The following is a 13,564-nucleotide window of genomic DNA, read 5'->3' as shown; positions in this document are numbered from 1 at the left end:
ATTTCCTTACTGCAAACGTTTTTTCTCGGCGGACATAGCAAATCAAGGCAATACCCAAGACTATTGTTTGTCAGACTTACTATAACAAATCTCCGCACGATGAAAAGTTTTGGCAGGAGATATGTTTCAGCCTGCAACTTCTCTCCTCAAAGTCCCCTAGGGGAAGACTATCGAAACAAACAGGAAAAACCTGGTCTATCTCGATCCTTATCTCTTTTGATACGTTAATATATCTCGAACAAATTCAGGAGAGGGTCGAGATAATTGAACTTTGTCATCCGTCGAGTACATGCGGCACGAATTTATTCCAGAAATGTTTAGGCTGTTTTATTTAGAATACTAGATGAGTGCTTAATCTGTCCATCTTGACACCCAAAAGTTGATGTTTTAATCGCACAATGAGTTAACAAATTGCAAAATGATTTCTGAAGAGATAATGATATTAACAAAAATATAACGATATGCATGAGGCGTCTATGAAAAGAAAATGATGTCTTATACATATACAAACTATGTTATAAGAATTGATTGAGAATAATCTTTCAAAATGTGTTGTGAAAAATTACCTGCCTTTGAACACTGACCCTGGCGCCCATACAACGCTGCGGTCAGCAAAGACCCCGTTCATTCGATCAATTGAAGGAATTGTTACTAATTTTATGAGCTTGCCGCATCCCTCGTGACCTTAGAATAAAAACTTGATAGCCTACCTAAATTGCTTGCCTTTAAAAACGCCTATTGCGCTGGAATGCGCCATTAAGAAATTGCCGCTCGTTGAGCATCATTTCTGAAGCACCTAAATTTCCAACTTCCTACATAGCCTCCAGGCGTCCCAGCCCGGGAAAGAGGGAAAAATCATTTCCCTCTACGAAAAGATACAGGAGTATTTTTCTTAACCTGAATGAGTTACCAGTTTTTGACGTGATTTTTGCACCATTGTAAAGAAGTTTTAGCAAATTTTCGCACTAAAACTCAAGTTTAAAAGTTGCCGCTGGGGCGGACAACAATCAGCGCCCAGGCGATGGAGAAACTTGCAAATAGTAAGCACCATAAAAAAATTCTGGACATCCCCGGTAAAAATACTTTGCCGATAATTTTTCAATTGAATCTTTCAAAAAAGTTTTCGAAACGTGTGTGGACTTGATTATTGGCTGGAAAATCACTGACGACAGAAATTGCTTTTAACAGCGAGTATTACGACTTCCTCAAAGACGCTACGCTTAGAGAGGTTCAGCACAAGTTACATCTCCTGACGTACTGAGCTCTAGGCTTAAAAGGAGGTTCAATAATTTTATAAGTTGCTTCGTCGATTTAATAGTAAAGGAAATGATCATTTGCAGTTATCGAATAAAACTGCAAAGAACATGAAAAATGAATACATAATATAAATGTTGGCAAGGTTATAACAACTATATATCAGAGCATCACAAGAAAAATACACCAGAAAATACACAAACAAAATATGAACTAGGAACACTGAAGGGGTAAAGCGAAACTGATCGCGGACAGAGTAAAAGTGGTGGAGTTACGTGTCCGTAATTTGCTTATTCTATCAAATGTTGCCATATGAGCATTTCTAAGTTCATAATCTCTAAATCAATGAGCTGTGACTACGGGTGAATATACTTTCACGAATTTCTTTCACGGTGAATATTCACCACGAATTTCTTTCGTGGTGAATATATCTGCGACTGACGCTGAAAATAAACTGATGTTGTTAACTCTCATCAGGAAACAACTCATCTATGAAACGCATTAAATTCTCTGAAGAATTTTTCGGCGTAAGGAGTTGAATGTAAAAAATTATTGCCCTGGTTTTGGGCAATTTCTTCAATAGCTAAACTTTCATGAATTGCTTAACTAACTACAATAAGCATTGTCTTGAACTGCTATTGTAAGGTAGCAAGTAACGCATTGGGAACACAAGCCCAATAGAGTGAAGTCTAAATCGTGTTTTCAGGAACCGGCCGATTTGGTCTTAATAGTTTCAAGTCTCAGCCAAGCGTAAATCCAATCACCGACCACCACTTGTTCACTGCGAAGCCCCAGTTCTTTAGCCATCTAATTCAGATTTTTAATTAGTTCCATTGGGATCGATGCAAGGCTCCCCCTTCTAAGTGTCCCAGGTTTCCATTACACGATTCTAATGCCCAGCGGGTTTCTGGTGCATTAAATTGCTGTACGAACAAACGAGCTTTGCCGGCGCTACATTTTGTCTAAAATATTTTTTAATCGCGTGCGAGTTTCGTTAAACAATTAAAAAACGCGTGGTCTGGGCTTGTGATGACTTGAATCACTGATGCTGACAGCTGATAACTGTTAGTATTGTATTGAAACTAACAGTAATCATCAGTAATTACGGTAACTATCTACTTCGACCCATGGGTCAATAATACTTTGGCTCAAATAAAAGTAGTTCGTTCAAATCATATATATGAGAAACACTGCATGAACGTGAAACAGCATTTTTTGATCGTAAATTGTAAACAATTTTTTACGTAGTGCATGTAATTTAAGATACGTACAATCAAGTATAAACCTAATCAAGTATAGTTTTAATCCATTAAACTTTCATGAGAGAAACCACCGATAAAAAGAAGTATTTTTATCATTAAATTTCGAGATTACGGAACAAAACTTGCGGCTGGAATTGACGTCATTAGAATTCCTGACAAAATTGACGATGTCGGCCCCACACCCGGGCATCAAAGTTTTGATTAAGCTTCAAGTTATTCAGAAGATCTACTCACAAGTTCTCTTTTTCAGGGATTAGCAAAACTGGTGACAAAGGCCGATCGTTCGGTCGTGTGTGCGAGACCTCGCTTAGCACACGAAGCAGTCGCTTCATTCTGAGGAAGAAAACGAAATTTGGTTACAATATCAATCAAACGTGCGGCTCATTTCCAATATCATCCCAATATAGGCACAACGCAGATTACGGTTCAGGTTGAAATGACATTGAAATCATATTGAATGGACTAAGCCAGGTTCAACTAGACATCCTGACAGTATAAATTAAGCCCAGATATGGTCTGGCGCAAATAAATTTGTTAAGAGAAAAGGTGAATTCATGTCGAAACTCCATTAAAGCACAAAAGAATCTATTTTGCGTTTTTGACAAATTTGAAATCATTGACAGATTCAATACAATTATTCTGGCTTCTACAATAATCTAATTAATTTCTAATGTTACATTTTTGGAGGAATCCTTGTTGAGAAAATTCAGCCCACCTCCTCCAAAAAGTCCAATTGAAGAAAGTACTTGAAAAAAACAGAAATTTTGTTGTATAACTCAAATAACAAAAATAGTTCTGTTTCATGAGCCGAGAAGAATCCAGTAGTAGACTGACTTGCCATATAATTCACAGTGACAAATGTCTTCTCAAATCTGCTCATTTATGCTATAGGGCTTTTCTGCTTCACTGTTGCATTACGCCACTAATTCGAACAAATCACATTTTAGCCGAGAATTTCAAATTAATATTGTCAAGGGAGCAGCAATATTAAGTATAAAGTTCAATATATCTCTTAATATTTCTGTAAAACTTTTACTCATTCAATCGACACGCATGAGAACTTCATTTATAGTATAAGATACTTTCTACAACACTCAGAGCACTTAAATTCAGAACTCTGTACATAAACACGTCGAGAACACGTCCAGAACACGTCCAGAACACGTCCAGAACACGTCCAGAACACGTCCAGAACACGTCGAGAACACGTCGACAACTTGACTGGTTCCATGAATAAAACAGCGACGAGACTCGCGCTTCCGGCGGCTCGTGGCTATCAAGCTCCGCCAAAACTCACTCCATAAATCAGGTTGGCTCTTCGAAAACTCGCCCTATAAATTCTTGCTGGCTTCTTCGCTCTTCTTGTAAGAGGTTTCTTTGCATTGCTATGCTTGCTGGGAGCCTCGCTCATCAGACTCGTCCCGCGGGCAAATGTTGGAGGCTTCGGCAATTTAGCTCTCCAGTTGAAGAGGCCCATACGAAAAAAATTTGCATTTCATGCAAATTTTTCACATGCATGTAAAATAATCATTCTAAAATACTAAAATGCTAATGTTACCTTAGAAACACCGTACAGAGTTAACTACCGGCTTTATGCTAATTTTGTTTATGTTGTGTAATGTGAAATAATTTTTTGGGGGAACCTACAGAAGTGTACTCGCAATATCAACTTTTATATCTTGTTCAGGCTTTGGCATCATTATGAATGTGATCAACCATAAAAACTATGTTATAAGATAATAAATTTCCAGAAAGATATCTCCATCCATGAGTAATTATATTTAATGCAATAAAAAAGGAGCTTCTCTGCTAGAGATATTAAATCGTCTTGGAGGCAGTGTCTTTCCCTTTCCGGCGATGTAATTTAAATCCCACGGCTTTCCCTCTTTCACAATTGAAACCATATCATTGGATTTAAATTACACTTCAGACGTACATATAATTAAAGCATATAATTTGTCGTAGAAATTGAATTGTCGTATTTCACTGTATAATCTTTTTATTGCATAATTTCAGGCTTTTTTAACACCAACACAACCAGAGAATTTTTCAAAAATTACACTCAGACATTACATCGCAATTTTATAAATAACCCTCGAAAATGTTCACTATTTGAAGAGATCGTATTGTAAAGGAGATGATACGCCTTAATTAATCGAAGATTACATTTCCTTACTGCGTACCACACCAGCGCAGGAGCCGTAGCAGCGTAGAGCCACAAGTATTTAGTGTAATTCTAACTTGTGGTGCGGATAGTAAAGTCCTCTCATTATCCTATTACTTGGCACTGCAATACTTCGGAGAAGTACGGACGCGTCAGATTACCGTACATTTGTTAGTGTTAGTGTCGGCTTTAGAAATTGAGGGAAGAGTCGCTGACTTATGATGATTGTCGGCCCTGGAGCCTCCAGTGATTCTGATTCTGCTCCAACAGACTCACGGGCAAACTAGATTGTCGGTTACCGTAGTAAAAAAATACAGAATCAATTTCCACAGACTGCCGATAATATCTTTTCAAACTGGAAGCGGAGGGATCATTCACATTTAAATATATTATTTAGTAGAATTATCGTCCTGAAACTGCTATAGAATTATTAATTGCAATCGATGTTAGAACAATTTTTCCTAGTACCATCTCGTTCATATGTAGCAACGATTTATTTACAGTTACATGTTTACTACCAGGAGCAGACAATGACAGCCAAATAACGTACATTTCCTGTACTACGTAAGATTCATCAGAGGATTTGGAAAGAAATCCGTCGCGGAGTTTCTGCGGTTGGTCGGAGGCCCGAGGTTGGCTTCTCAACCAATCTGGCGCGTTCCAACGATACCGATAACCTATCACTGAAGACGAACTTTGATCATGGATTCCATGAATAATGTATTAACTTTTGATGCTGACCAGCTCTTCGTCCAGAAAACGACTGGACCCTGAGAAAATAAGCAAGCTGCATTTAAAGTGCTTGATTTTGAATCTGTTTGGATTCAAATTAAAGCTGCTTTACGTTGAAGGTACGGCATTTGAAGTATTACATTTGCATTTCAAGTCTCCTTGAAATTTACTTCAATTATCTGACTTTCAATGTGAAGTCTGAATTAACATTAATCGTAGGTACATATGAGCATTTATCCCGCTAATACGCATCCAGTTGTTAACTTGGTATTATTAGGTGAATTAATTTGCAAATTCAGGTGAAATTAATAATAATTTGAGAATAATCTGCCCTCAGAAGTCATCCTGAAATGGCCATGCAAATTCTAGCAACGAATCTGAGGGAAACGTCAGGAATCGTCAAAATTATCCTGTAAATTGAAGCTGATTATGCTGTATTATTATTTTTACTGCTAAAGTTATCAGTCTGATAACAACTCTTAATTTTGTTCAGCAAAAAATGTGAAACGTTTATCTGACACCCACGAGGACGTGTCTTTGATGTGTATTTCCTTGCTTAGTATGAATGTTTTTATATAATTATCATTGATGTTCCGTGTTGTAATCAAGTCAATGTTCGTCATTTATTATCAAACATCCGTCTCACAATCTCCAGCCTACCAGCAACTCCTCAAGAAACACGAGTATGAAGCTCAGCAGGAGCAGGTTGCGATTGCGGCGCCCGCTGCTATCTAGAATTTACCGCCCGTCCCCATCCCTGAAACTATTTGTTATCTCAGAGACAACGCCAACGCTTTCATCGCACCAACACCACGATGACAGTGTCGGGTCCAACACCATCAAAACTTATCCGTCTCATTTGGGAGCCTCAAATCATCACTTCCATTGTTGCAGCTCGAGGCCATAACTTATAGCTGATGGATATGAAGCGATTAGGTCTCCTAGATCAATGGCTGGACATCGTTGTCATGGATGGTTAGACATTGCTGGCAAGTCATTTGGTTTCCGCTAGAACTAGTTCTGCTAGTTCAATGGCTGGACATTGCTGTCATGGATGACTGGATATTGCTGTCATTTGGTTTCATTTAGAATATTATGCAGAAAAAAACATGAAAATCAGGTCTTCGTTACACACGAAAAGAGAAATACTCCATCACTATATTTGATCGTTTAAAATAGGAGAAAAAAAATTCCAGACAAGTCCGAGAAATGAAAGTCATCTTACAAATCTTCCCAATTGTTATTTTGTTAAGCATGTTACTGCAATGAGCACGCTCCGAAAGCCGCCTAGGCGCATCCACAATTCGACCCCATTATTATCATGAACGAATTAAAATTTGTCGTTGAATGTACGGTGAATGCAAATGCATAACATTGGCTATTCTCTGAAAAGCTGACACGAGTTTGTTGAGAACATTTGGTAAGCGTTAAAATAGGCTTTTAATGGGCGCTTTAAAGTAACAAGCGGGCTTTTCCGTCGGAATTTTTACATTGCGGGCGCATCGTAATCACTGTGGATGGCATTTAGAACAGCAGCTTAATGGCTGTAATTTCTGTCTGTGCGATTCATTGCAAATTGAAGGCATAAACTTTGAGCGCATTGATGCTCTCGCGGACGCATATTTATATGCTCTGTACTGTTCAGAACAATTGAAACTTAAGAAATCAATAGGAGAACAAATCACTTCTCTGCGCGAAAATTATCTTCACTGCGAACAAATTATTGTGATTTAAATGACAAATCGACCAACTTTGATGGTTAGGCCATCAACTGTTCAATTTTGTATGAAGAAACTCCATGACGCCTTACACAGCCAACCTACAATCATCATCTGCTAGAATGGAGGTCATCATAGAATATTAACGAATAAATTACCACCTTCCTTGGTTGTATCGAGTGATACTCTGCTTTTTAATCTCGCCTGTCTTATACACACGCGATGTGCGCACGATGGCTGGCCGGCGCAAGTGCTCCCCTTATTCTTAGTAAAGACAAACCGTTCTTACTATACTGAATAAAAACTATAATTCTATTTCAACAAAAAGATTTCGCACCATCATACGCGCTGTCTTTGTTCCAGTTGTTCTTATAAGACGAAGTATTGACGAGGCGATACGTCGTGGGATCATTTGTACATTGTGTAGGCGACGCTTCACTACACGCATACGCCCGTCACACACATACTGTATTGTCTTTTGATGGCTCATATGTTGCATGAATTCCCATCTGTTCTGGGACACTGACATGTACATCACTCTCTAGTGCATCCACCCTCAAAGTATAGAAAAAGGTGATACTACTACTAAATTATTTATATTCTTACTAATGAAATCTGCTAGTTTTTTATTATCATTCCTCCTTATATATTTAGGGAAAAAAGCAAATGTTTACCGAATTCGTTAGATGATAAAATATGCAAGAAACTACCGTTGGTGCACACTCCTGCTCTGATTTGAGTAATTCAGAGTCGATTGTAAGCGTCGATTGCATATTGCAATTTCTTGCAATATTTACGTTTCAAATTGCAAGCGGAGGCGGACATCGGAAAGTATTGATACGTTACAAAAAAAGCTTGTTCGTTGAATATATAGCTGATTGGATTCTGTATAATATTCGCATCCTTTTAAGTTCAAACAAGCTTAGAATAATTGAAATAATATTTATAGCAGTTTGCATTCCGTGAATAATAATGGCATGATTCAGACAATTTTAGTGATAACATGCATCACTTTAATCAGTATCAGTACATTTTAATTTACAGCATTCGCTTCAATTCACAAGTCACTCGCACAATCATTTTCTGTGCATCAGATTTCACAACACTTTGCTCTTCATACCGCAACCGTATACCACGTGAGCTCAAGCCAAGCTTGCCTTCGATCAACCTCTTATCAACTTCCAAACTCTAATGCAAAATCACACGATTAAGTTCTCCTTCCTAATAAAGTACTTCGTTTGTCTTACCAAGAAGTCTTTGTATTTCTTACCAGTATCTCAGTATCTATATCACAGAACCACAGTTTGCGTCATCGTCTGGTTTTGACCAGAGACATAAATTCAATAGATGTTGAGACCGTCAATTCCTGGAATACCGGTGCACATGACACATGGAATTACAGCCTCTTTGCGCGATGGCCTTGATGAGACACGATCACGCGATGAGTTCAAATTTAACGGCGAATAATAAACGACTTTGCCCCCTAAAACTGCCAAGGTAACGTGTAGTTTGGAGCAGTATTTTCATGGATTCAAAGTTTATTCGAATTTAGGCTGATTTAAGTCTACTTTTTGAGTGGAACTAATAGTCGGGATACCATATCACTGGTAATTTTATGAAGAAAACGTCATTTACGGCGATTGATTTAAATATCATACGAATCCCGTGATATTTGGCGATCGCGCGGTTTGGTAATGGAAGCTTGACATCCTCCATGCTTTACGGCTCAAGGGGTTAATCTTGAAATCAGTGGCTTGGTTTGAGCTCCGCTTGAGTCTTGGTTTGAAGGCTCGAAAATATTCAGAGAGAAAAAAACGAATAACAAATTGACAGGCTTTCACGTACCATCGTTGACTTCAAACGATCACAGGAAGCTCTTCACACTGTTAACTTACGCAAGAATCAATGAGTGATGAACGATGATCATTGTGCTTCAGAATGGATTTGTTGCATCGCATTCATGGTTGCGTCGCTACGCTCATAGCACTAAAACCAATAAAATGAATCAAGTTTTTTTTCCTATACCGAGTTGTTTTGTGTTCCGCGTTCTTCAGCCTACATGTTGATTGAAGAACTTTGGAGAGCAACCATTGTACTATAATGCACTGTATCACGGATGCTATTATATTATTATTGATTCCTCCTAGTGGGATACAGCAGCGTTGATCAAACTGTTATCACTGACGGTCAGTAAATCAAATCATAATGCCTGTTACCAAAGAAAATCCTCAATGGCCTGCATTGGGACCGGGATTGTGCTATTGATCACGCTTATTCTTGTAGCATGTCGAAGCGCAGGCTTTCGCACACAGTAATGACGCTTAAGCGGCTTGTGTGAAAGCTGCTTTTGTAATAATCTTCATATTCCTCGCTGGGGATTTGTTCTTACTAAAAACACGTATCAACAAATGATCATCTGCCGTTGGTTTCAAACGAATAATCGCCTTACAAAGTTAGATTGAGGATCAGAACCTAATTTGGCAGTGAATTTCAAGGATAAAGACGCAACCACCGTACGCCGACAAGTGAGCTCCCCAAGAGTACTCAATTAGTGAGTGCGGTATATAGTTCTCAAATTCAGTCGAGACGAAAAGCAACTGATTTTTGTTACTTGACAATTTTAAACCTCTAATTTCACTTGTTTAACATATTCACTGAATACTTTAATTTGCTGTCCCCTTTCAGAGCTCGCATTCAACTCCTAACGTATTGAAGACTAGTCACTAAATCAGGGACGCTGTTCGCAGAGTTCCGTTACCCGCAGCAATTAAGAGCCCAGATTTAAAGTAAACTTGCGAAGTGCGCCATTGGGTTATTGCGTCCCCGAGACGCCGTGCAGCACTCGCCATCAATGTAGCTAATATATTAATTGTATTTTGCTAATTACCGATTTGGTTGCACAGACGCACCAATTAACGGGATGATATGCTCTGAGAGAGACGTTATCTTTACGATCTATGAAATGGCCAGGTATGCTCCGATATTTACGTGTCTAGAGATGACATCGGCTATTGGGAAACTCACGTAAACTGTCATACTTTGGTATATTTGATGGTAGATTTTCCCAAAACGCTTGCAACAGAGCCAAGTTTTAGTCACTTTATTTGTCTACGCATATTCAACCCGATGTATAGTATATAGTATAAAGTGTATACACTGTACTATATTATATACATATATGCTATATACACAGTGTAAACACTGTATAAGTATTATTTTATGTATACATAATATAATATATTGAAGTAAAAGAAACCCCGCGTATATTCGGTAACTAGCTTCGCCATGTGGTAACTGGATGTAGTGAATGAGTTTGGTATTGTTGCTAAATTATATAGTCCTCTTGCGACTTTTAGACGATTCACGGATTATCGATTGTAGAAATATTTCGATTTTTATGTGCGAGATATTTGAGAATATATCATAGGTCCTGTGAAAAATTCATGAAAAAAATAAAATAGCAGAATATTTGTGTGCTAAATATTAGACAATATAAATTTCAACGGTGTTGTGCCGAAATAGCCATAGATTTTAAACTAACCAGTCGCTTCCTCCAAAGTTTGGACGGTCTTTACACGCTAACCAATGACCGCAAACTGTAAGAAGATTCATTATTGGCTTAATAAGCAAGGTTTAATTAGGCTGGACGGGTCACCAAAGACAAAAGACAAAGCTAAAGTTGATATATTTAAAGGTGAACAAAAATGAACAAATCAGAACACGTAATCGTGACAAATCCTATGCGAAATAGAGAACAAATTAGTAACAGATCAGATCCCCAAGGAGATCATAATAATAAATCGGACGCGTACAGATGGTAAATGCTGTCAACTCGGACACGTCAAGAGAACTTCAACAAATCTGATAAAACACGAGAGAGAGAGGGCCATGACATAGTGAATGCGTAACGAAATATTGAGCAAAAGACACATCTTATTCATGAAGAGAGAGAGCTAGAGAAGGGAGTTACGAGATGAAGCGCATGATCATAAATAATGTGCGATTCAAAATTACTCCTGAAAGACAACTCTTATAGAGAATTCAGTGTCTCCGTTGTTGCACATGTACTATGAATTTCTTATTTAATTTTCATATGTAAAAAAAAAAAATTTTAATTTTTTTAATATTAACAAATTAAATGTTCAAAGTTATTTGTTCTGTGAATTGATTCATGCATTGTCTCCGACTTTACGCAAGTGTGCAAAATTTCAGATCGATTGGACAGGTAGAAGTGTTTTAAATATCGATTATTAGATTTGAAGCAAACATGAAGTGAAGTTAAAGAGAAGTGTTGCAAATAGAACACAAATAATACACTATATACCTATGATCTCTACACATCAAATATATGTTCACAATGCATTCAAATTTTGACACCATCACACACAATAACGTACCCTGGCATTGGAGATAAAATTCTATAAGATAGGAACCAAGCATGCCAGTCTAGAACAGCAACTTAAATGACGGGTACCGAAAATTCAACACCCATGTCAGATCTGGTCACGCTTGATCTTAGCGGTCCAATTGCCAGTATTAGGAAATTTGCAAACTACAATATTACAAGAATACTGTTTTTAGGCAAGTTGGGTCCTAATTGCATTTGATAATGTTATATATAACCTCTATTGTGAATTATAGTTTATATTCAAACAAACTTTTGATTGCAACTTTGGAAAAATTTGATTCCTCTGTGATGTCTTTCACCTGTTACGTATTACTTTCTAAAAACATAATATCCGCAATTCGAATGTTTATACACGGAAGGACCCACTAAAAATTAACGTTCTGTTGATCTCCGTACCTTGCTTTTCGAATTTCTCCGTCCTTGTATCACCCAGCCCTGCAAATTCTTTTTCCAAAAGAGAATTTGCAAAATTCTCTTTTCTTAACTTCTTCAAAAATGAAAGCCGTATCAATGCCGGCATACTGCATGTTACACGCCCATTTATGCCTCCTAGTATGGTCAGAATTACGAGTATACTCCTGATTTATGAACTTAACACCTGAAGCAAAGTTAAACATGCCTCCAAAAACCCAGCAATTCTGTCAATGTGCTTCTTCACTTTGTTCTCGTGCTCATTTGGAGGCCTTGACACCTGCGTGTGCTGGGCAAACCTCGTCCCTGGAGCCCAGTATTTCTGTCGCTGTAACTCAAAGCTGCTTGTCTCGCATGGCAATCGTAATGCCGTGTTGTCTCATTCGTGCGTATCAGCAATGGTCCTGTAATGGCTCATTAGAGTGCCATTGTGTCAGGCCACGTTCCATTAGAGCTCATTAACTGAACTACTTAGGCTTATGAGAGTCCTTTCTATACTTAGTGACTGAGGCCGCGGCTCCGGCAAATCGTTGAGTGTATTTCAAACCAGTTCCTCCAATTACGCCGCATGAGGGCGTCGACTTTCAGAAGTTCTAATTATTTTTAATTTTGATTTAATATTTTCCATCAGCCTTTATTTAAATGGCTTTAATTCAGAGAATAATTGTACGTTTATCATTGAAACCTTCAAGCTCTAGCCACCAGATATATCTTTAGAGGTGCTTGTTTTAACGCCACGCCCGCAATCTATCACCAATAATTAATGCAATAACAACTGAATAATAAAACAGAAAGACGAACAACGCAGCGATTCTTTTATGATCTGCAAAGCGATGCCTCGCTCTCTGTGCTTCAATAATACAAACAAATGAAGCTCCTACCAAATAACCAAGGCAGGAATTTTTAACTTCGTAATTTGTCTGTATATTTTTCCAGAATATTATCGTATCAAGGTTCAGCAATCAACTTGATTATTCAAAGCGGAAACCAAGCGCAGAAAGCATTAAGACAAGACAGCTTTGACGCAGCGAAGGGAGCGAGTAATCTCGTTTGTAGATTCATTTGAAGTCTTTACTGTTACTTTTCATTACTGTTGTAGGGAAGACACTTTGATTTATGCGTTGTTTTACGAATAGATGTGAAGGTAGGAGGGAATAAAGATTTTGTACTTCTCTGAAAAAGAAATAGTTAATAAGAAGCATTAACTCTGGAGGTTTAATTTTGGTGTGATTCTAAGCCTGTTCGAACGTCGAAACATCATTTGATGTTCCTCGATACTATTAGCGTGCAATCTAGCATTTTTGGGTGAATAGATTTGTTGCTGGGAATTTTATTTGTTTTTAATAGATTTTTTCCAGGGAATTTGTATTTCATTCATTTTCTTTTTTTTTTCTTTTGGGCAATTTTCTAGCCAAGAAAATATAAATTAGTTTTCACTATTTACATTACAGATTAAAGTTTATTGCGGACATCATATTTTACATTCAAAGTGTACTGTACATAGAGGAATTTATCATGTAAAACTTTCTACCTCAATTATACCCTGCCTGAAATTTGCTATCAATTATGTTAGATTTGTTCAAGATTTAATATTTCATGCGAACAATCATGAAAA

The sequence above is a fragment of the Hyalella azteca genome, unplaced genomic scaffold, assembly GCF_000764305.2.
Source record: "Hyalella azteca isolate HAZT.00-mixed unplaced genomic scaffold, Hazt_2.0.2 contig11457, whole genome shotgun sequence".
Taxonomy (NCBI): domain Eukaryota; kingdom Metazoa; phylum Arthropoda; class Malacostraca; order Amphipoda; family Hyalellidae; genus Hyalella; species Hyalella azteca.
This window is presented reverse-complemented; position numbering follows the sequence as displayed.